Source organism: Sturnira hondurensis, unplaced genomic scaffold, assembly GCF_014824575.4.
Source record: "Sturnira hondurensis isolate 20B ecotype Veracruz unplaced genomic scaffold, ASM1482457v3 Scaffold0005220, whole genome shotgun sequence".
NCBI lineage: Eukaryota > Metazoa > Chordata > Mammalia > Chiroptera > Phyllostomidae > Sturnira > Sturnira hondurensis.
Window position 1 is genome coordinate 1,516,695 of NW_028077851.1, and position 16,775 is coordinate 1,533,469.

The 16,775-nt window shown below is 40.0% G+C and overlaps 1 pseudogene; it reads left to right on the top strand.

Moving 5' to 3' along the window:
- Positions 1-2,608: 2,608 nt before the first annotated feature.
- LOC118987283 (60S ribosomal protein L22-like 1) lies at positions 2,609-3,070 on the top strand (annotated as a pseudogene).
- Positions 3,071-16,775: the final 13,705 nt, after the last annotated feature.

A 16,775-nucleotide genomic window follows, 5' to 3' on the forward strand; every position in this document is an offset into this window, starting at 1 on the left:
AACCAGGACGGTAAGAGGTGGAGCCAGCAGCGGAGATGGGTCAGCCAGGGCAGATCTAGGAGCGCAGGCAGCCCAGAACTAGTTGGGGTTCGGAAAAGACTGACCAAGGTCGCACATTCGCATGCAGTGAGACGGACCACACAGGCCCCAGGGGGCAAACCCAGTGGTGGAGGGCTGACAGCGGTGGCACACCCACATGCCGAGGAGCGGGGCGCGTGGCCCTGGTTACGGTGGTGGCTGCGGTGCTGGTGGGGGTCGAGGCGGCGGCGGCGGCGGGCGCCAGAGAGAAGCCATTGTCCCTCTTTGACCCCGCCCCCACATACGACGTCACAACCCAGCGACTGAGTTGCCCTGCTCTGGTGAAAACCTAGGGCTCCGTTCCTGCTACTTAACAGGCACAAATAGCCCAAAGGATGGCTCAAGAAGAACTCAAAGTCCCAGAGCCAATAACTCTAAGCGACCAACAGATTGCCAGCCTCTCAGAAGCCCAATTTAAAACACTATTTATCAGGATGCTCACAGAATTGGTAGAGTACAGTCACAAATTAGAGAAACATATGAAGGCTAAACTAATTGAAATGAAGGGAGATGTCCAGAAAACCAATAGTGATGGAAAGGAAACTGGGACTCAAATCAATGGATGGACCAGAAGGAAGAACGAAACATCCGACCAGAAAGGAATGAAGAAATGAGAATTCAAAAAAATGAGGAGAGGCTTAGGAACCTCCAGGACATCTTTAAACGTTCCAACATCCGGATTATAGGGGTACCAGAAGGGGGAAGGAAACAGCCACGAGTGGAAAATGTATTTGAACAAATAATAAAAGAGAACTTCCCCAGTCTGGCAAAGGAAATAGACTTCCAGGAAATCCAGGAAGCTCAGAGAGTCCCAAAGAAGTTGGACCCAAGGAGGAACACACCAAGGCACATCATAATTACATTAGCCAAGACTAAAATGAAGGAGAGAATCCTAGAAGCAGCAAGAGATAAGGGGACAGTCACCTACAAAGGAGTTCCCATCAAACTGTCAGGGGATTTCTCAAAAGAGACCTTCCAGGCAAGAAGGAGCTGGAAGGAAGTATTCCAAGTCATGAAATCCAAAGACCTACAGCCAAGATTGCTTTATCCAGCAAAGCTTTCATTTAGAATGGAAGGACAGATAAAGTGCTTCTCAGATAAGGTCAAGTTCAAGGAGTTCATCATCACCAAGCCCTTATTCTATGAAATGCTAAAGGGACTTATATAAGAAAGAGATGATGAAAAATATGAACAGTGAAAGGACAGCAAACACACAGTTATTAACAACCACACCTAAAACAAAAGCAAACCAAGAGGACAGCTAGATCAGGAGTGGAACCATAGAAATGAAGAACACATGGAGGGTTAGAAACAGGGGGGTGGGAGGAGGAGAAGGGGGGAGAAGGCACAGAAAATAGCATAGATGGTAGGTAGAAAATAGATAGGGGGGAGGGTGAGAATAGTGGGGGAAATATAGAACCTAAAGAACTTGAGACATGTGGTTATAAACTAAGGGGGAGAGAAGGGTGGGGGAGGGAGTGTGCGGGTGGAGGGGAATGAAGGGGGGGAATAGAACAACTGTAATGGTATAATCAATAAAATATATTAAAAAAATATCTAAATGAATTTGGCAATGAAGAATTAAGGACTGCACGAGGAAGCTCTACGTGCACAATTAATGCTGGGAAACAGGTTGAGACATCTCCATTTTAGCCACGTTGCCATCTGGCCCAGAAGCAGTCATTCTACCAGAGTGACACCAAAGGTCAGCAGGAGTGAGAACCGTATGTCCCTCTGCCAGGCTCCTGGATTTTATTTCTCATTTAAGGGAATCTGATCTGTCATTCCTCTAGCTCCTGTGGGCTTTAAATTCACATAATCAACATATCACTGCCAGAGACTTAGTAATAGCTGAGGCAGTTTAAAGGTGAGTGGAGAATAATTGTGCTCCCAAACCAGATGCCTTCAGTTTTGCAAAGAAATAAAAAGTCCATCTCAGGTCGAAAAAGTAAGGTAAATTGCCCTGTGTGAAAAAGACCTTGGCTGTCCTCCCAAATGTGCTAGTAGCTGTATTTTATGTCCAGGGAGGGCTGCCCCTTTGTAAAAGTTTAGAGCAGTGGTTCTCAAAATGTGGCCCATAGACCCCTAGGGATTCCCAGGTTCCCTTCTGAGGGTCCTTGAGGTCAAAACTATTCCCATAATAACACTAAGATGTGATTTGCTGTTTGACATTTCTTTTATTTTATTTTATTTATTTATCTTTAGAGGGGAAGGGAAAGAGAGAAGGAGAGAAGTATCAGTGTATGGTTGCCTCTTGTGCGTCCCCCGCTAGGAACTGGCCTGCAACCCAGGCATGTGCCCTGACTGGGAATCAAACCGCGATAGTGTGGTTCGCAGGCCCACGCTCAATCCACTGAGCTACACCAGCCAGGGCATGCTGTTTGACATTTCTAATGGCACTGCAAAAGCAATGGTGGGTAATACTGCTGGCGTCTTAGCACCAAGTAAGCCAATGGTGCCAAACTGCACTCATCATCACTGTACTGTTTACTGCCACATAGTAAAAAGAAAATGTCAGATTGCCTGCAAGATGGTGCCAAACGTCAAGAAGCCTAAAGGACAACCTGGAAGTTTGGTTTGGACCTTACTCATCACATACAAGATAGAATTTTTGATTATGGAAATTTGGAACAATTTCTACAGGAAAAGGTTTAAGTCCATGGGGAAAAAATGCAAATCTTGGGAATGTTGTTCACATTGAACCCTTCAAGAATAAAATCACAGCTGTTTCTCAGAAACAGTTCTCTAAAAGATATTTGAAACATCTAACCAAGAAATACCTTAAGAAGAGCAATTTTCAGGATTGACTTTGTGTGGTTGCTCCTGACAAGGAGACTTACGAACTTCGTTACTTCCGGATTAGTCAAGATGAGGATGGGTCTCAGTCTGAGGACTAGGTGGGGCCACCTTTTATAGGGCTCTGCTTACCAATAAAATGAATGAAGCATACAAGAGAAACATCTAGAAATGAACTTTTAGTTCCTCGGTGAATAAAAAACATACTACTCTTAAAAAATGCCAGTTTCACTCAAGAATGTCCCTCATGAAACTCTAAAAATTATTCATTATATTAACTCTAAAACCAGAGTGCACCTCTTTTTTCATAGTTTGTGTGACAATATAAAGTACTCATAAAGCACTTTTGCTGCATAGCAAAGTACAATGGCTGCCTCGGGGAAAGGCATTTATGTTCTCATTTGAGTTGCAAGGTGAACTATCTGCCTGCTTTGTGGATCACTGTTTTCACATTGTTTCACTTTGTGGAACACTTTAAAGGGCAAGGACAAATTATGGCTATTCAGTCTTGGGCATTTGGCAGACATATTCTCAAAAATGAAGAAAGTTAGCCCACCACTTCAAGGAAAACAACTGACAGTGTTTGTGGGCAATTATAAAATTCAGGCTTTTGAATGAAAATTAGAATTTTGAATATCTTGTATTTGCCACCATGATCCTGACAGCTTCCCAGTACTCATCTGATGACATTGGTGGTGATTAATACTGAATGTAATTTTGTGCAAGTATATGATGAAATGTGTCAGCATTTAGAAGTTCTGCATAAATCAGTGAACCAATATTTTCCAATAGTTGATGTTATAAAATCATGCATAATTAAAATACCCATTTAAAATCAAGACAACAATGAATTTTAATGTAGCAGTGTATGAAAACTTCATTAATATGCTTCAGATTCCATATTGCAACTAACCTTTAAGAAATTACCACTTGCTGAGTTTTAGTAAGATATATTTACTATATTTACTATATAGTCTTAATATCTGAAAGGCTATTGCAGCACTCCTGCCTTCTCCAACAAATCTGTAAGAACCTGGATCTTTCTTCCTTTATTTCACCAAAACCAAATATCATAAAAGACTGAATGCAGCAGCAGATATGAGAATCAAGCTGTCTTCTATTAAACTACATATTAAAGAGATTTGTAAAAATTTAAAACCATGCTGCCCTTCACAGTAATTTTTTTCCTTTGGGGAAATATATTGTTCATAAAAACATGTTGGTTTATTACTGTTATTTTAAATGAAATAATACAGAAATATGTTTAGAGCTTTTTGATAGATTTACTCCACATGAACAAAAGATCTTTGTGGTCATCAATATTTAAGAGGGTACAGGAGCCCTGAGAGTAAAATGTTCAAAAACTGATGCTCTCGGTGACCTTCAATACCATTTCCCCTTCCCTCTCAGAGTCACTGCTATTTACTGCCCCAAACTCTGTCCCATCTAAATCAAACTGGCCAGAAGGTCCCAGCAGGTCTCACCTTCAAAATAAGCATATTGTGTGGCATGGGAAGGAAAAGAACGATCAAGATCACTTGAATGCCAAATGCTGTGCAATGAATCTAACATATAGCATCTCATTTAATCCCTGCAACAGCCCTATGATTAATAATATGACCAAACAATGGGGCGTCGGGACACATGGAGAGCAAACATTATTGCAGAGGTCAGCAAAACCACATGCTCACTAAGAATTATCTGTAGATCAAATAAATAAAACCATCTTACAAATACATCTGACTAGGTTTCAAACATGTGGATGTTGCCATGCTGAAATAAAACTTCATTGTAAAGCACTATCAAATTCACAAAAGTTTCTGGTCATTACAGTTTTTCTAAAATTTCAACCAATGAATCACAACACATTTGTAAGATACAAATTTTTTGACAGTGAAAAGGGAACAAAGGGATACTCATCTTTGAAAAATATTGCGACTCACTGCACCGCAGCATTGTAACTACACTGAATCCACAGCAAATTTAGTACCTTCAGGACAATGCTAAGCCATTTAGAGTGATGTCTTTACCGTGAGAAGCCCACTTTTGCCATCAAAGCATTTAAAACTCTAGACAGGAATGTCAATAAACACACATGAAAGCCAACAAACAGCCTGGTACAGTACAGGACTGGATGGGGGAAATGGACAGAAAGTGCTCAGAGAGTTCTCAGGGCATAGGGACTTTTGGCCAAGATCTTGAATGAACTAAGACTGGCTCTGCATCCTTAAAGATAGAACTTAAATGGGCACAGAGGAGAGTGAATGGTCTTCCAAGGGGATGACATGGACAAAAACTGATGCAGAAAGCACTTGGGTTCTAAGGGCAATATACTTGGCTCAATAGAAGGTCCAAATAGGGAAGCAGTTGGGAGGTACAGTTGGGAAAAGTACTTTATGCCTAAATGTTCAGAGGGCAGTGTGGATGGACTAATGATGGGCATAACTTATCCTACAGGCAATTCAAAAATTACCAATATATAAAAGAAATGGACTAGGGTATAGTATAAACTGGCAAACTGGGACAGCAGTCAGAAAGTCCTATGAGGAAGCAATTCAGGACTGAGACTGTTCAGGTCTGAGGGCAGAAATAGAAGGCAAAAAGGAAGAGTATGAGGGAGTCACTGAAACGTCACAGTCCAGTGACTTATTCAATGGCAGCAGTCAATGGAGAGGAAGGAAAGAAAGAGGACTCTCAAGTTTTCAAGCTCAAAAGACTATCACATGGTCCAATTAGGGAAGAACAATTTGGCTTGGGGCACATCTACTTACTCAACATCTCAAAAGTTTGGTCCTGATCCACCAGAGGGTCTGAGGCCTATGTTTAGTGACATGGAGAAATTTTGTCTTAGCCTAAAAAGGAAAGCCAAATAGCATTCTGAACTTATCACTGATCAGTTCTTCAGCTGCTTGGAAGATGCTGCTCTTCCCTACCCCATGACAGTGAGACATGAACTCTAAGGCTGCAGCTGCTTACTCACTACCCTGGCCCATACTCAAGCTGCTCCCCTCACTGAGCAAGTCTTCTGGATTCTCCCTGGGCTTTTGAACCAGCAAGGCATTTGGACTTGGCTTTGTTTTTTGAGGATGCTACCTTGGATTGGCGACCCTGATTTTGTACTGACATCTGGGCTTTCTGACCCATGGCTGAACTGTTCTCGGCTTTACTCCACAGCTGTGCAAAAGAAGCACCTGTTTTGACTCCATTGTTTTCCCAAACCCTGTTTAACTCTGCCTTTTCCCAGCAGATGAAGAGCAAGATCAACTGAGCTTTTTGCATAGTGCTAAATCCAATTCTGAAAAGTGTGGGGCAATACTTGAAAGTAAGAGGATCAGAGAAGTGACAAGGAGGAGAAAGACAAGACAAAAGCTAAAGATGAACATTTGCAGTCTGGGGAAGGAGGGTGGCAAGATGATAGGACAACTGTCTTCAGGACAGAAAAGACTCTGTTGAAGAGAGGAAGCATGGCTGTTCTTCCATCTGACCAAGGGCCGGCCAGGTGCAGACCAAGGGCTTAGTTACAGCTCGGAGGATTTACGGAAGATAAAATAATTTCTTAGGCAAATGTGGAAATAGGTTTCAGAGGGGTTTTGTGTAATTACCTTAGCAGGAGATGGCTAAGCATAGCACAGCCACCCTGGCAGCTGGAAGGGTGAGAGGTTTTCTGTGGAAAGCAGAGGTGAACTTGAGTCTTTTCTTGTTGTCCCTTCCATAACTCCCCCTCTTGTTTTTCAGTAGGAATAGGAATTCCTGCACTCTGTTAGGGCCCCAGGGCAGAGCAAATGTTCTGGGCCAATTCCTGATATTTTTAGAATAAAATCAGCTAGTAATGCTGTTGCCCTGGTGGCCACCAGAGCACTGCAGTGGTGATAATTCCAAAAGCCATACAGGCAATTTCTGACTAAATGATATCTTAGGCAGACTAAAATTTGTTTCTTTAACTGAAGGGTTGCATGGCTGGGTTTTAATTGGAATAGATTAATACAGTGTTTCCATTTATAAAAATCAAAATTGAAAGGAAGGACATGTAATGAGGTAATTAAAGTAAGGAAAATATCCTCCAGATCTGCGCCCACCCAAATATAACCTTAAGAAGAAAGGGAAAATTTAATAAAAATGTGTTATTCTTTATATACCTAGATAATCTCTGTATCTAAAAATCTGGTGAGGCTCAGTGTATTGAGTGCTAGCCTGCAAACCAAACGGTTGCTGGTTCAATTCCCAGTGAGGGCACATGCCTGGGTTGCAGGCCAGGTCCCCAGTCGGGGGAGTGTGAGAGGCAACCACACACTGATGCTTCTCTCCTTCTCTTTCTCCCTCCCTTCCCTCTCTAAAAATAAATAAATAAAATCTTAAGAGTATCACACAGTTATGTAAATCCCTAGCATGTGTGTATGCATGTATAGATACACAGATGTGTATGTTTATTCATATAGGTGTATACATATTTTATACCTATATAATCATATATACACATGCACAGATTGTTTTTTGTTCATAATGGTATATGACAGTATATATAGGTACCACATTTTTTCTATTCCCAGAATGGCATTAACTCAGGGCTTCTCAGATAAACCACCTTTTTCTCTCTCAACTGACTCATTTGGTAAATTAAGAAGTTTGCATGCTAGTGCATAAGATGACCTACATAAATGCTCCAGTGAAAAGATATGAAATATGTCACTGAGAAGCAATGGGAGTAGTTGGTAAGCTTTCTCTTGTTGTCACAGCAACATCCTTGGACCTATATAACTGTAGAAAGCTGTTAAAGGAGAAATGAGAGTCAGGAAGAAGGCTAGATGAATTTTAGCATTTGTCAAATTAAAGGCTATACTTTTTTACTTACTAGGAAAAAGCAGCATGTTCACATATCACTCTAACTCACCAATTGCCAAGTCCCACCAGAACAACTCTGCCTCCTCCACAGCTCTTGTATCTGTCCCCACCTCTCTATCCAATGGCACCAGCAGGTCATATTATCAACGGATTAATGCAATGGCTTCTTAACTAGCCCCCACCCAGGTTTCAGTCTTACCCTTCTCCCAGTATTTTCCACAACATCACCAACTTACTCCTCATTGAATAGAAATCTAATTATGTCACGGGTTCAATTTTAATTGTTCAGTGGATCCCAGATTCCTACAGGATCAAGTCCAAACTCAGTAGCATAACCCTTCAAGGCCCTTCTGAATCTGACCTCTGCCGTACTCTCTTGCTTATCACTAACAGCTCCTCAGCCACTGTGCAAGCTCCAGCCCTAGCAAGCCATTCCCAGCCCCACCCAATGGGTTCTTTTTTTTTCTTTTTTCATTTTATTTATTTTTAGTAAGAGGTGTTTATTTTTAAAGTGAAATTTATTGAGGTAATTTTACATATAATTAAGGGCAACCAAGTGTACAGTTCAAAGAGATCTGACAAATGTAGAAACCCATGTGAAAATCACCGCAATTGCTTCCATTACTCCAGAAAGTTCCCAATTCATTTTACCATTCTTTTTCTTTCTCTAGGTATCATGCTTAGTGATGTATAATATATTTTTACATTAAATTTATTGGGATGGCATTGCTTAATAAAATTATATAGGTTTCAAGTGTAGAATTCCATGATACATCACCTGTATATTTTAATATATTTTATTGATTATGCTATTACAGTTGTCCCATTTTCCCCCTTTATTTCCCTCCACCCTGCACACCCTCTCCCACCCACACCCCCCCTTTAATTCATGTCCATGTGTCATACTTATAAGTTCTTTAGCTTCTACATTTCCCATACTATTCTTACCCTGCCCCTGTCTATTTTCTACCTACCATCTATGCTACTTATTCTCTGTACCTTTTCCCCCTCTCTCCTCCTCCCACTCCCCTGTTACTAACCCTCCATGTGATCTTCATTTCTACAGTTCCACTCCTGATCTAGCTGTCCTCTTAGTTTGCTTTTGCTTTAGGTGTGGTTGTTAATAACTGTGAGTTTGCTGCCCTTTCACTGTTCCTATTTTTTATCTTTTTTTCTTAGATAAGTCCCTGTAACATTTCATATAATAAGAGGTTGATGATGATGAACTCCTTGAAGACCTTATCTGAGAAGCACTTTATCTGCCCTTCCATTCTAAATGAAAGCTTTGCTGGATAGAGCAGTTTTGGATGTAGGTCTTTGGATTTCATGACTTGGAATACTTCTTTCCAGCCCCTCCTTGCCTGGAAGTTCTCTTTTGAGAAATCAGCTGACAATCTGATGGCAGCTCCTTTGTAGGTGACTGTCCCCTTATCCCTTGCTGCTTCTAGGATTCTCTCCTTCATTTTAATCTTGGTTAATGTAATTATGATGTGCCTTAGTATATTCTTCCTTGGGTCTAACTTCTGTATATTGCAGGGTTTTCCCCACCACCACATCTTCATGCTTTCCAGCAGCCTAGCCCTTCTGTCTGGTCCTCTCTGTTCCCTACTTGTTCCCCTGACTATCTCCAGTGGATGTTGGGGAACTCAGATCCATCTTTCTCTCTTCCAAGAAGGCTTCCCAGACAGACCCCACACCCAGTCTAGTTTTAAACCTACATTTCTACAATAAATGCAGTGTTTCCCAAGAGTACCAGCAAAGCAAGAGCTCAAAAACTGGGTGGGAAAAAGAATTTTGGAGGAATTTGATATTCATCACTTCCCTCAAAAAAGCATCAAATAGTTATTTTGGGGGGAAATTCAGAAGTTATGTGGATTTTTTGTACTTATTTTACTGTTTTTTAGAACCTTATAGTGAAATATACCTATATAAAGCTATAGAAATCATTAATATATATAACATCCAGATTAATAAACCTCAAATTACTAGTATCTCAAAAGCCACCCTTGTGGGACCTTCCAGTCAATTACCTTACAAAGGCAACCACTGCCCTTTCACTGTTGGCATACATTAGTTTTGCATATTTTTATGTTTCATATAAATAAAATCATAAAGTATGTTCTGTGCGTTTTGGCTTCTTTCAGCCAATATGATGCTTGTGAGAAACACTCATTATGTATGTAATTGTAGTTTGTTTATTCTTGTTATTGGCTGAATAAAAACCTAGTATTCAATTATTTCCATGTTGGACATTTGGACAGTTTCAAGTTTTGAACTTTACAAATAATGTTTCTATGAACATTCTTCTACATGTCTTTTGGTGAACATGTTTGTATTTCTGTTGGGAATAAATTATATTGAACAATATGAAATTGTTAATATTCAACCATTTTGACTTATTAAGATAGTAACTTAAAACCTAGAAATGAACTTACTGTGTCATATGATACATGTACATTTTAGCTCTAGAAGATAGTATCTAATAGTTTTCCAAAGTGTCTGTACCAGGTTATAATCACCAGATTATATCAGCAGTATATGAGAGCTCTGCTTATCTGAATCCTTTTTTGTAGCCATTCTTCAGGTAGGGGTCTGTAAATGAATCACACTGGTTTTAATTTGCATTTCCTTAATGACTATTGAAGTTAAGTACCTTTTCATAGATTTTTTTGGAAGTTTGGATATCCTAATTTTGCAAACAAGCTCAAGTCATCAGCCCAATTTCCTATTGAGTTGTCTTCCTTATTCATTTTCATTATTATTTTGATTTCACAGCTGGGGAAATTATAATTCTTTCATTGCTTACCTTTATAAGTTATTTTATCCAGTCCTGTTCCCAAAGAAACCTTGCTCACCTCTATTTGATGATATATTATACTGCTGAAATTGTTATTTACATATCTGCTTTTCCTTATGAATTGTTAAATAATTTTTAAATCATTAAATAATTGGGAGCTACAATTCTTACACATCATTATATTCTCCTCCCTAGAATAATATCTAGCCAGTGATTCAATAAGTATTTGTTCAGTTACTTGATATGCATCTAACATTGTGTTTTTCCTAAATTTGAGTTAATTTTAAAAATTTTTTATTTATTTATCTTTAGAGGGGAAGGGAAGGAGAGAAGGAGAGAAACATCAATGTACGATTGCTTCCCATGAGTCCCCTGCCGGGAACTGGCCTGCAACCCAGGCACATGCCCTGACTTGGAATTGAACCACGATCGTGTGGTTCACAGGCCCGTGCTCAGTCCACTGAGCTACACCAGCCAGGGCTGAGTTAATTGTTTAGACTCTTTTGTGTGATGTTTATTCCACCAAGGTAAATTGTATGAAGTAGAGTGTTCTGCTTGTCTCCACTGCCTTACAAAAGAATACTAGTTGCAGAAGTACAAAGATGAGGATCAGAGCAGAGAAAGCTGTAGAATTTTTCCATTTAAATAGATGACTACAAATAATAAGCAATAAAATCTCACATAATAGAAAAGAAAAAAATCAAGTCATAATAGCTTAATGGGCAAAGAACATTGATTGGTGTGTGGGTAATTTACAGGAAGTGGAGTAAAAACCAAAAAGTTAATTAGTAAAGCTAACAGCCAGTCACACTTTTATATATTCAATAGATGTAAAATATTAGTAAAGATAAAATTAATAAGGCCAAGAACTCATCAGGTTTTGCTAAATGTGGTACCTTCTTATAACATTCTTTATTATAGTTGTTGACTCACACATCTATTTCCCCCCATATGCTGTATCTTTCTTATGGTCAAGATCTTTTTCTGATCTGGTTGTGTTGTAAAACAATATATGTATCCCCATACATATAACCTTGTTAGAAAGCAATTTGTTAGTATATTTCAAAAGCCACCAAAGCATTTTCATACCCCTTTGATCAAGTAAATTCACTCTTCAATATTTATTCTAAAAAAACAATCAGTCTTGGCTGCCTCCCTTCCTACCTCCCTTCCCCTCGCTTTAAAAACAAACAATTAAATCTTTAAGAGATAAAAAATTTAAAAAAACAATCAGTAGGAAAGGAAAAGAAAACCTCTACACATTAAGATACTTATCTCTGTATTATTTACAATAGTTAAAAATGAATTCAATAATAAATTTGTAATAATAAAAAATGACTGAGTAAAATGTTACAAAAACTCTAAAGAAGATTATGCTGCTATTATAAATGGACTATTATAAAGCACCATGGATGCATGCCAATACTGCTGAATGAAAAAAAAACATGCAAAATCATATTATGCTCTGACTAAAATTACCCCATGTAATCATGCCTGGATCCACAGAGAAACATGGAAAAAGACACATACAATAGAAATAATTGAAAATTCCAAATAGTAGGATTATGGAAGAGTTTTTTTCTTAAATTTTATTATTGTTCGTTTATTGGCTCCCCTGCTGCACTCCTGAACACAGCTGTCTCTCACCTGGATGACTGCCAACAGCCTCCTAACTAGTCTTCCTGCTTCTTCCCTGGTTCACCCACCCTCTTTTCTCAACACAACCACAGGCATCCTGGAAATCATGAGTCAGATCTTACCACTCTTCTGCTCAAAAGCCTCCAATGGCTTCCCCTCTCACACAGACTGAAAACAAGAGTTCTTCCAATGGTCTCCATGGCCATCAGCAATCTCAATGCCACTTTTCGTTCTCATAGGACCTTGTCTTCCACTATTCTTTGCTCACTCCACTCCAGCTACACTAGCTTCCTTGCTATTCCTCAAAGTCCTAGGGATGCTTATATGAATATTGGGACGTTTTATTTTATGCAGAAGTCAATTTTATTTTTTCTTAGCTATTTTAATAAAGCAAGCTTGCATGAGCATTTAGTATTTCTCCTAAATGTTCAGTTATATTGCATATAACTCAGTCTTTGGAGAATTCATTTCAGATGAAAGGAATGTATTTCTGCCCACCTTCCAAGACTGCCTAGGAATGGATCTAGAGAATGCTAGAATGGATTTGTCGTGAATGCTCCAGAGGAAATTTTTACTTATCAGCAAGAGCTAAGAAGGAGAGGGAGGAGAAGGAAGGGGAAAGGAGGACTGGCAACTGGTTAGCTCTAAGAAGATGTAAGTTAGGTGAGGTGATAGACTAGAAAGTAGAGGGCCCTACTTTCGATAAGGCTATATGGAAAACATGCAAAGACCATTTCAGGCTAAGCAGTAAAAGACCTGAGACTGAAAGGATAGGAGAAAGCTTAGCAAACTGAGAAACAAAAAGAAGACCAGTATAACTAACAAACAATGTTCTGGAGACATGACAATGGAGACCTCCAGGTTTGGGTAAGTTGTTTGAATTTTATTATAAATACAATGGAAAGATCACTGAAGAGGTTTAAAACAGGAATGATGATGCTGTTATTATAAATTGTTTACAAAGTTTAAGTTTAAAGTCACTGAATTCTGGGTTAATCAAAATGTAATATGACTGCAAGCAGTCTGCCCCATGTGTTACAGGCATACATTAAAGGACAGAGGATTTTTTTTCTTATTCTTCTGTAAATATTACTTTGTATTATCATTAAGACTTGGGAGAGGGGGTATATTCATTATTACTGGCATTTGCAGAGTATTTTAATATGCTGAATGCTTTAAAATAGTTTTTATTCAATGTTTACAATAGAATTGAGGCACTGAGCTTTCCCTTCCTAAAGAACTATTTAAGCTTAAAAAGGCCATTGATTGATTTGTTCCCAACAAGCTATGGGCATTAACTCAAACTCAATGTGCACAGAAGCCTACATATGTGTGCAAGTGAGGGTTTGAAATGTGTACCTCCAAGAATGGAACTTGGCCTTTGTTGACAAGTGATTTCCTCCAGAGCACTCATGACAAATCCACTCCAGCATCCTCCTAGATGTATCCCTTGGCAGCTCTGGAAAGTGGACAGAGATACATTCCTTTCATCTGAAACGTATTCTCCAAAGACTAAGTTATATGTCTTAAGGAGAAATGGATTAATACCAAATGTTTATGTACACTTGATTCCTTAAAATAACTAAGAAAAACAGGATTGACTTTTGTGTAAAAAAAAAAAAACTCCCAATATTCAGCAGTTTAAAGAAAGCTTTAGATTCTTTAGTCACAGATACTGATGAGTACAGGCAGTAGTTCAGTATAGAACTATATAGCAGCATTTCTTTCAAAACAAATTTTTTATATAGTATTTCCATTAGAAATCAAAATGAAGGTTTCCAGTTACTCAGATCTTGATGAAGTATTCTTCTAACAAAAAGAGGTACTAAAATATTTTTAAGGACATAACCCTGCATGGACAAAAATAACAGACGCCTACTAGAGGCAAGCTCAAGTGCTCTGTAGAGTACAGGAAGGCCTCAGGCCTTGGAAGCTCCAGATAACAGTGAATGTCAGTATGCATGACAGGGTTAAAAAAAGAGCAATTGCTTAAAACTTTGTAACTGAACTTACAGATCCTCTGCTGCCTACAGGGAGGGTAGCTGTTCTCTGGAGAAGGTGACCTAGAGACATTCTGGTTTCATGATGCCAAAAAGAGAGAACCCAGGCAATCACAGGGCTGAACACAGGTAAATCAACTGAACTCGGGGGGGGGGGGAGGGCGGGTTATTCCAGCCAAGAAATCCAGGACTTAGGGTCATCACAACTATACATTTGCCTCTGGGAATACTTGGATAAAAATGTATTCAAATCTGGCCCTGCTGCTTCCTAGCTAAATATTCATAGGCAAGCCACTGAACTCTCCAAGTCTCGATAACAGGATAATATTAAAGTTACTATAATGATTAAATTAGATGGAATTTTAAAATACAGTATTTAGGATGGAGGCATAGGTGGAAACACTGTGCCTTCTCCCACAACCAAGTTTGGATACAACAAAACTTTTGGTGAACTACCACACACCCAGAGGCCAGAAAACCGAATTATACGGAAGTCCGACAGCTACGAACCGTTCAACGGGGATGGTAAGAGAGGCAGAGCCAGCAGCAGAGCAGGGTCGGGCAGGACAGATCCCCGGACCTAGGCGCGCAGGCAGCCCGGAACCAGTCGGGGTGTGGGGCAGACTGACCGCAGTTGCACATTCTCGCGCAGTGAGACGGACCACACAGGCCCCAGGGGGTGAACCCTGTGGTGGAGGGCTGATGGCAGTGGCACACTCAAGTGCAGTGGGACGAAACGCGCGGGACCTGGTGACGGTGGCAGCTGCCCCACCTGTGGGGGCCACGGTGGGAGGCAGCAGACGGGAAGCCATTGTCCCTCTTTGACCCCGCCCCCACATACAGCATCACAACCCAGCGACATAGTTGCCCTGTTCTATTGAACACTTAAGGGCTCTGATCCTGCTACGGAACAGGCACGAACAGCCCAAAAGATGGTGCAAGAAGAACTCAAAGTCCCAGAGCCAATAACTCTAAGCAACCAAGAAATTGCCAGCCTCTCAGAAGCACAATTCAAGACGCTATTTATCAGGATGCTCCCAGAACTGGTAGATTATAGTCATAAATTAGAGGAACACAGTTACAAATTAGAGGAACAAATGAAGGGTAAACTAAGTGAAATGAAGGGAGATGCACAGGAAACCAATAGTGATGGAAAGGAAACTGGGCCTCAGATCAATGGAATGGACTAGAAGGAAGAACGAAACATCCAACCAGAATGGAATGAAGAAATGAGAATTCAAAAAAATGAGGAGAGGCTTAGGAAGCTCCAGGACATCTTTAAACGTTCCAACATCCGGATTATAGGGGTACCAGAAGGGGGAAAGAAACAACCACGAGTGGAAAACGTATTTGAACAAATAATAAAGGAGAACTTCCCCAGTCTGGCAAAGGAAATAGACTTGCAGGAAGTCCAGGAAGCTCAGAGAGTCCCAAAGAAGTTGGACCCAAGAAGGAACACACCAAGGCACATCATCATTACATTAGCCAAGACCAAAATGAAGGAGAGCATCCTAGAAGCATCAAGGGATAAGGGGACAGTCACCTACAAAGGAGTACCCATCAGACTGTCAGCAGATTTCTCAAAAGAGAGCTTACAGGCAAGAAGGGGCTGGAAAGAAGTATTCCAAGTCATGAAATCCAAAGACCTACAGCCAAGATTGCTTTATCCAGCAAAACTTTCATTTAGAATGGAAGGACAGATAAAGTGCTTCTCAGATAAGGTCAAGTTCAAGGAGTTCATCATCACCAAGCCCTTATTATAGGAAATGCTAAAGGGACTCATATAAGAAAGAGATGATGAAAAATATGAACAGTGAAAGGACAGCAAACACACAGTTATTAACAACCACACCTAAAACAAAAGCAAACCAAGAGGACAGCTAGATCAGGAGTGGAACCATAGAAATGAAGAACACATGGAGGGTTAGAAACAGGGGGGTGGGAGGGGGAGAAGGGGGGAGAAGGCACAGAAAATAGCATAGTTGGTAGGTAGAAAATAGATGGGGGGAGGGTGAGAATAGCGGGGGAAATATAGAATCTAAAGAACTTGAGACACGTGGTTATAAACTAAGGGGGGGAGAATGGTGGGGGAGGGAGTGTGCGGGTGGAGGGGAATGAAGGGGGGGAATAGAACAACTGTAATGGTATAATCAATAAAATATATTTTAAAAAAAGAAGAAAAATAGCTTTAACAAAGACATTTAGATAACAGCAAAAAATACAAAAATAAAAATAATAAAAAATAAAATACAGTATTTAGTGCATATCTGGCAGGCACATGGTACATCCTCATGAAATAGTACCTAGCATCATCAGTGAAGAACAGGTTCTGAAGAGCTTTCTGAAGGAGTCAAGATGGAACTATAATATCATCAAGTACAAATCCCTGTATGCTGACTCCTGTCTGTGGACCACAACCTGAAATCTTCAGTAAGTTACAGATTAAAATCAGGTGTGTAAATATTGTCCCATTTGCCCAATAGAGCATTAGAGAATGGTCTTTGAAGTAAGACAAAGTTAACTTTATTCCTGGCTCCTCCAGTTAATGTGGTCTTGGCCAGTAATTCAAATATTCCTTTAGAGCAACAAGGAATTTGCAAGAAGTAGCCATAACGCATGCAAGACCC